We start from the raw sequence: 9,110 nt of genomic DNA, 5'->3' as shown, positions 1-9,110 counted from the left end.
TTTGGGGACCACTCTGAGCAGTGACACAACCAAATCTGCAAATAGAGGGGACTTAAAAGGCTCTGCCATGCACCCTGTTCATCTCAAAGATGTTCAGTAAGGTTTAGGTTGGGACTCTACGGGCTGGTCCGATTGTTAAGCATCTATATCCTCAAACCATGATAAAACTTAGATTTGTGATAAGGTGCGTTGTCTTGTTGGAAGTATTGCTAACTATTCACAGAGTATTACCAAATTATCATCAGCGCATTATTGCATTGAATGTCAAGGTACACCTGTTCATGGTTCTTGTCACTACAACCAACAGACAAAGGCCATGCCATGTAAAGCATCCCCAGACCATAACAAAACCTGTTATACTTAACTGTTGGCACAACACACTTGGGCAGAAGGCATTCCGCAAGCATCCTCCACACCCAGGTACGTCCATCTGATTTGAAGATGGAGTAGCATGATTCATCACTCCATAGAATGTTCTTCCATTATTCAACTGTTCAATGATGATGCTCCTTGCACCATTCTAGATGGACCAATGCATCTTCTTTGAGAGAGCCCGCCAGAGGTCTGCAGGATTAATGGAGGGAAATACCAGCTGAAGTGTATCAGTCATAAGTAGAAAGTGTGCCACAGAGAGTATCCAATGTCATTAGATCTATAAATACTACTTTTGATTCTTGCTCAGGTGTTCAATTACTTCTAGTAGAGTAGTGTGTATATGGATCCAACAATATTGGAGATCACAACATATACAGTTGTTTGAAATAGTATATTTATCGTGATATTCATCTTTCAGATTAGGGGAATGAAACTCATTTTCAATGAGAGCCACATTAGCAATATTGTTGCCTTCAAAGGGCTCATTCACATACGTGTATTTTTACTCTATTTTATGTGCGCAATATGGATAGTTTAAACACCATTGATTTGCATTAGGGTATTTAGACATGCATTTTCCACGCATCTGTTTTACGCTAGTGAAAAAAAATTGTAGCATGTCCTTTTTTGGCTCATACTACGGACTGAAAATTGGCCATTAAAGTCAATAGGATCCTGTAATTATGCATAACACGCATGCGGAAAAAGGTAGGACCTGCTCTATCTTTTTGCGTTTTATGCAGCAAAGGCTCCCAAAAAGAGTATTTGGAGATGTGAGACAAATGTGAGACACTGCGCAAAATATAGGGAAAAGAACACATCTGGACCTCATTAGGCTAATTAGCCTTTTAATCCAGTTATTATTTAGTACTCTACATTTTCCAGTGATAGTCTCATTCAGACACAACAGAGACCCTCGCTATTTATGTGGAAGGGTTAAATCATATTATTCACATTACCTAAACTAGACATCCAGATCCCATATTTCACATGGCTTTAGCATTCAATGATAACATCATGGCTGTGTGCAGCTGCCACTAGGGGGAGCTGACTGCAAATGGATGTATACAACTAGTATTGAGTTCATTGGGAGCTGTGGAAAACTGTATGAAGTAAACTCCTAAGAGTGGCTGCCTAATACAGAATTGTTAAAAATCACAAATGAACAGTGCCAGGAATTATGGCAACATCTGATTGATTCTTATCATTTAAATATAAATGAGCGGGACTCACCTGGTGCCCGGTGGGAGTTCCAAATCATAGGACAACCCACTGGCACCTCTATGTCCCGGTTTGCCTTGTATAAAGAGTAGCCGAGCTTCTGGTCCCATCCTGATCTGGGTTATCTGGAGAGTTGTCCAGGGGAAATCTGCCCTCTAGTATTTAGAGGGCATCCATACATAGATTCCAGAGTGAAAGAAACAAAACAAAAAATTCCCTGCACTCGAGGGATCAGGATGAAGTTAGGCTGTTCAGACTAATCAGTTTTTATTCATTGATTATAAGGATAAATACAGAACGGTATGCAACGTGTTTCAGCACTATGAGGCGCCTTTCTCAAGCATTAGAGATACACGATATCTTTGCCATATATATACAAAATACATAAGTAATAAACAGACTTACTCATTAGTTGTTCCACCATTCTGCTTCGGACGCCGTATCTGCAGCCGTGACGTCATCCACGGGATGGGTGTATGCAAGGGAGTTCCTCAGAATTGACATGAAACGTTCTGAATGGAACGCAACGTGCGTCTCAGAGGAAATAGTATGAGCGTCGTGGAGCGCAATGTGCGCTTCATTAGCGTGTGATGACGTCACTAGCGTTCTCGGCAGGGAATATGTACAATACATTTCAATCAATGTAAAATTCAAAGTATCATGCAAGAAAGACATAAAGTTTTAAACAATACTACATATAACTATCTTAATGGTTAAAAACATTTAAAAAGTCATTACCAAACAGTTATTACTAGATTGTTGTTGTGATTTACTAATAGGATTATTAAATACATAGAGACATAGTGTTGATAGTGGTTAACGCTAATCATTTTCATAAATGACAATCGCGAAAGGGGATTTTTGGAGAGTATTTTGTCGGGACTCACTAGACATTTATACGAGTATAGGAGACTTTACCATAAAAAAAAAGAGTATCTTGTCAGGGATCACTGAATTTCAGTATCAGAGTTTTTTTCATTATTGGCCAATGTGTGCAAAAATATATTTATAAAAGGCCTCTTAGAATGACCTATAAGTGACACATAAAAATACTTAAAAAATAAAGTTCTATAAAAAATGTGGAGAGAATTATTTTTAAATTAATAAAGGATTCAAAAAAATTCTATAAAAATATGGTTTCATTAAAAGATCACTTCACTCATTTTATATTTTCTCCAAGACCTCATTTAAGCAATTGGGCATATATGTATTTTGTATATAGTAACATAGTAACATAGTATGTAAGGCCGAATGAAGACATTGTCCATCTAGTCCAGCCTGTCTATCCTACTGTGTTGATCCAGAGGAAGGCAAAAAACCCCAAGGCCAGAAGCCAATTAGCCCTTTTGGGGGAAAAATTCCTTCCCGACTCCCTAATGGCAATCAGACTGTTCCCTGGATCAACCCCTAATAGTTCCTACCTGCCTGTATACCAGGATTGACCCTTAACCTAATATTTATATCCTGTAATATACTTCTTCTCCAGAAAGACATCAAGTCCCCTTTTAAACTCCTCTATCGATTTTGCCATCACCACTTCCTCCGGTAGAGAGTTCCACAGTCTAACTGCTCTTACAGTAAAGAACCCCTTTCTATGTTGGTGATGAAACCTACTTTCCTCTAATCGTAGCGGATGTCCTCTTGTTACCTTTGTGGTCCTGGGTGTAAACAGATCACGGGAGAGATCCATGTGTTGTCCCCTCATGTACTTATACATGGTTATTTGGTCGCCTCTTAACCTTTTTTCTAGAGTAAATAGTCCCAATTTGGATAGCCTCTCTGGGTATTCCAGTCCCGTCATTCCATGTATTAGTTTAGTTGCCCTTCTTTGAACCCCTTCAAGCACTGTGACATCTTTCCTGAGCACCGGTGTCCAGAATTGTACGCAGTATTCCATGTGAGGCCTGACAAGTGCCTTATATAATGGAAGGATAATGTTCTCATCCTTCGCCCCTATACCTCTTTTAATGCACCCCAAGACTTTATTTGCCTTTGCAGCAGCTGACTGGCATTGGTTACTCCAGTTTAGTCTATTATCCACTAATACCCCTAGATCCTTTTCCATATCACTTTTCCCCAGCGGTACCCCATTAAGTGAGTATTTGTGACATCCGTTCCTCCTGCCCATGTGCATAGTCTTACATTTTTCAACATTGAACTTCATTTGCCATTTTTCTGCCCAAGCCCCCATCTTATCCAGGTCCGTTTGTAGCCGCACATTGTCTTCCGTTGCATTAATTATATTGTATAATTTTGTGTCATCTGCAAATATTGATATTTTGCTGTGCAGCCCCTCTATCAGGTCATTAATAAATATGTTGAACAGAGTGGGGCCTAATACTGAACCCTGTGGCACCCCGCTAGCGACTGTGGTCCAATCAGAGTACGAACCATTTATTACCACCCTCTGCTTTCTATCGTTGAGCCAATTTTTTACCCACTTACACACGTTTTCGCCTAGTCCGAGCTGCCTCATTTTGTATATTAGCCTATTATGTGGCACGGTGTCAAAGGCTTTAGAGAAGTCCAGATATACAAGATCAATAGATTCTCCCTGGTCCAGCTTAGAGCTTACTTCATCGTAGAAACTGATCAGATTTGTCTGACATGAGCGACCCTTCATGAATCCATGCTGGTGAGGAGTTATTCCCTTAATCTCCTTGAGGTACTCATCGATGGCGTCTCTCAGAATCCCCTTGAAAATTTTTCCCGTTACTGAAGTGAGACTTACTGGCCTGTAGTTACCAGGCTCACTTTTGCTCCCTTTTTTGTAAATTGGAACCACGTTGGCAATGCGCCAGTCCAATGGTACTACTCCGGTCTTGATAGTGTCTAGAAATATTAGGTATAGCGGCCTAGCTATCTCGTCACTTAGTTCCTTTAGTATCCTTGGGTGTAATCCATCTGGGCCCGGTGATTTATCAATTTTAGTTTTCTTTAGACGCTTCCGCACCTCCTCCTGCGTTAGGTATGAGATATTTTGTGAGGGGTTCGTTTTATTCCCCTGCATCTCGTGTGGCATTTCCTTTTCTTTGGTGAACACACTTGAGAAGAAGCTGTTTAGTAGATTTGCTTTCCCTTCGTCATCATCAATGATTTCTCCTGCATTGTTTTTTAAAGGGCCAGCGCTCTCCCTGCAAATCCTTTTGCTGTTTATGTAGTTGAAAAATAGCTTCGGGTTGTTTCTGTTCTCTTTTGCGATCCGTCTTTCTGCTTCCTCCTTGGCAGTTTTGATCGTATCTTTGCATATTTTGTTTTTTTCCCTGTATGATTTTAGCGCTTCTTCGCTGCCTTCTTGCTTTAGTAGTTTGAACGCTTTCTTCTTTTCGTTTATTGCCCCTCGTACCGTCTTGTCGAGCCACATTGGTTTCCTTTTAGCTGAGTTTCTTTTATTTTTAAAGGGAATTAACTGCTCACATGAGGTGATTAGGATCCTTTTGAACTTTTCCCATTTTTCCTCCGTACTGATATTTTTGAGGATGTTGTCCCAATTAATGTTACCGATAGTAGTTCTAAGCTCATCAAATTTTGCTTTACTAAAATTTAGTTTCTTTGTCTCTCCCTGATAAGGCTTCCTATTGATTGACAGCTGGAAGTTGATTATATTGTGGTCGCTGTTCCCCAAGTGCCCCTCAACCTGCACCCCCCTTATACGTTCCGGTTTGTTAGTTAGTACTAGGTCCAGAATGGCCCTCCCTCTTGTTGGTTCCTGCACAAGTTGGTTCAGGTAATTGTCTTTAATTACTCTCAAGAACTTATCACCCCTGTGAGATTTGCAGGTTTCGTTCTCCCATGTTATATCTGGGTAATTAAAGTCCCCCATGATAATTACTTTGTTTCGTTTTGACACCTCTTCTATCTGCCTTAGTAGTAAGTCTTCAGTTTCTTCTGTTGCTTTTGGTGGTCGATAGAAGACCCCTATCAGGATTTTGTTATTTTTTCCTCCCTGTATTTCTACCCACAGAGATTCCACCTGTTCGTCTCCTACCCCTATATCCTCCCGTAGCCTCGGCTTCAAGTTCGATTTGATGTACAGACATACCCCTCCCCCTTTCTGGTTCCTTCGGTCTCTTCTGAAGAGATTGTACCCCTGCAAATTCACCGCCCAATCGCACTTATCATCAAGCCATGTTTCAGTAATTCCGACTATGTCATAACTTTCATCAGTCATTCTTGCTTCAAGCTCGCCCACTTTACCGATCAGACTTCGTGCATTCGTGATCATACAATTTATATCATTTTTTTTGTTTTTTAAATTTGTTTTGTTGCTATTCGTACTTATGGCTGATCTATCAGTTCTAACTGTACTAACCCCACCCCCTGCTCGTCCCCCATTCCCTTTGCTTGGACCCAGATCGCTAATTACACTGGCTACCCCACTATTTCTCATTTTGCCCTCCCCCCCAGCTGCAACCTCTCACACCCTGCTGCAACCGCTGCTGCAACCGCTGACCCGCTGCTGCAACCGCTCACCCGCTGCTATAACCGCTCACCCGCTGCTTCAACCGCTCACCCGCTGCTTCAACCGCTCACCCGCTGCTTCAACCGCTCACCCGCTGCTTCAACCGCTCACCCGCTGCTTCAACCGCTCACCCGCTGCTTCAACCGCTCACCCGCTGCTTCAACCGCTCACCCGCTGCTTCAACCGCTGACCCGCTGCCGCAACCGCTGACCCGCTGCCGCAACCGCTGACCCGCTGCCGCAACCGCTGACCCGCTGCCGCAACCCCTCACCCGCTGCTGCAACCCCTCACCCGCTGCTGCGACCCCTCACCGCTGCACCCGCTGCTGCGACCCCTCATCCGCTGCTGCGACCACTCAACTGCTCACACGCTGCTGCAACCGCTCACTCGCTGCCGCTCTCGCGCAAACGCTTACCCGCTGACACGCGCTCACAACATTTTTTTTTTTTCCCCCCCCCTCACAAACACTTAGACCCCCAGACACACACACACACAGAAGACACAACTAACCAGATACACAGAAGACACACAGCTCACAAACACACACAGAGGTAGAGGTAGATACTTATCAGCACACTCTGCCCTCCTGCCTCAGTTGCTTCGTTCTGGTCCCCTCCGCTACTGCCGGTCTCTGATTGCTGCCCCCGCACCTGCACCTGCTTCTGCTCCGGCGGCCGCTCACTCCACCTGTCACTCTGCCCTCCTGCTGCTGCTCCGAGACCCGCTCCGCTTCTGCACTCCTCCTGCCGGCTCCTGTCACCTTCGGGCGCCGGTATCGGCTCCTCCGCTGGTCCGTTGTCTCCCTCAGACCCCCTGCTCGTGCCTCTGCCTCGGCGCGCTGCTACTGGCGTCTGACGTCACTTCCGGTCCCAAAAGACTGCAAATATTTGGCAAAGATACCATGTATCTCTAATGCTTGAGAAAGGCGCATCATAACGCTGAAATGCGTTGCATACCGTTCTGCATTTATCCCTACAATAAATGATAAAAAATTGATTAGTCTGAATGGCCTAACTTCATCCCGCTTCCTTTGAGCGTAGGGAATTTTTAATACAGAATTGTATCTTTTAAAGGGGTTTCCCATCAATAGTATGTTATGGTCTGCAGGTAGCATATACCATAACCACTCAAAATCGAAAGGACTGTGCTGCTCCTATTGAGATGCTGTACAGAGAAATGCAAAATTGGCCACAAAGATTTTTTGCCTTCAGTTAATTGATAGTTATAGAATTTCCATAGGTCATGCCATACATATCCAATAGGTGGGCTCTCTCATCTGGAACTACCACCTAGCTGGAGAACAGGGTTCATTCAAGTCTACAAGAGGTACAGAAACAGTTGAGCACCACTCCTACATGACTGGATACAGCAGCCACATCACCAGGCGCAATGTAGGTCAGGTGACCTCTGTTCTTCATATAAGTAGGGGTCCCATAGCCATGAGGGTCAGATAAGTAGGTAACTTTGTTGGTCACAAGGTTTTGGCTAGTAGAAACTAAAAATGGCAACAGCACGCAGAATAAATTTACTATCAGAGGTATACATACCTATAATCAATACTCTAACCACATTAAATAATGCAAGGTTCTTGGTATATAATTCGATCAAATTACATTGGCCCATCTACCAGCGTCTAGGTGACCAAGCTCTCAGATGGGTCCTAACGCTAAAACCAGGTGGTAAATCTCAACCTGGGAAAGCTGGGTTCCTACCTCTCAGAATGCTCCTCTCTTGGGACTAAAACCACAGATAAAACCAGGGAAGGTAGGAAGCCATTCATATGCTCAAGTAGGAGGGACAGAAGGTAAATGGGCGGCAGGTGTGCACAACCAAGTGAAGGCAGCCAAAACTTCACAATGTTTGTACAAAAAAAAGATAATATAGGTCAGCACTAGCAAATGGAAATATATCTCAATAGAAATCTATATGTGCACTGTAACAACACGGGGGGGGGGGGGGGGGTGTTAAAGGGTACACCAAATGGTCACTTTTACTTCTTTTCATTTATTCATACATAAGCTTTAGCAGAACATATATAACTGGGTCTCCAGAGAAATAATAACATTTGCAAAGTCCTTTCAATGTAATCCTCCACAGTTATCAGGAGGAGCAATCAAGTCCACAACTGCCAAACAGTAACAAATCCGTTCACCTTCAGAGACCTGTAGTAGTCCATAAGCGCAGCTCATCACCAGGGCATAGTGTCTCCAGACCACAATCCCAGGGCCAGGGTTCTCCAAGCGTCCTGCCGGGACAGCGTCTCTCTCTCTGCTTACAACAGGAGTTCCTTTATCCAGCAGTCTGGTCGCAATCACCAGGATGTAGTGTTTCCAGACCTCAATCCCAGGGCCAGAGTTCTCCAAGCGTCCTGCCGGGACAGCGTCTCTCTCTGCATACAACAGGAGTTTCTTTAACTAGCAGTCTGGTCGCAGTACCAGTCTCAACTGAAGTCTGGTTCTCCCAGACACACACACCTCCCTCACTGCAGCAGGAACAAACCCTTTTATCTTACTGACCACACCTGTGGGTGTTTCCCCTTGACTCAGGCACCAGACTGACTGTCTGTTGCCCCCTACAGTCCATTCTCTGTAGCACACCCCTACATATCCCTCTCCCTTGATGAAGACCGTAGGCCGCATTACATTTTTCTTCTCTTGGCCCTTCAGGGTCAAAACTCCAGCCTTGGGGGTCTCTTTCTATTTTTACCTGTCTGACAAGTTCTTTCTTCTTGTCTTCACTCTGCTCATCACATCCTTGCAGATCTCTGTCAGACTGTGCTCTCACAGCTTGCAAGCTGACTTCCAAGTGCAACTTTGTGGCTTGTAACTTATAGTCAAGCTTCTCCTTCATTTCTTCTACTTGCTGTTGCAAGGCTTTAGTAGACTTTTCTAGTTTATATACAGTCTTTTCACCAACATCCTTGGAGCTAACAAAGTCCTCCATTTTAGTGCAGAACGGCTTGTGGAGACTTTCAAACTGAGCCTCCATTTTGAAGGTCTCTTCTAGCTCAAGAACCTTGTCTCTATATTCTTCCAGTTCCGACTGGCTGTTG

This window comes from Eleutherodactylus coqui, chromosome 2 (genome assembly GCF_035609145.1).
Source record: "Eleutherodactylus coqui strain aEleCoq1 chromosome 2, aEleCoq1.hap1, whole genome shotgun sequence".
Lineage (NCBI taxonomy): Eukaryota > Metazoa > Chordata > Amphibia > Anura > Eleutherodactylidae > Eleutherodactylus > Eleutherodactylus coqui.
The sequence above is the reverse complement of the archived record's forward strand: the minus strand, read 5'-3'. Positions refer to the sequence as shown.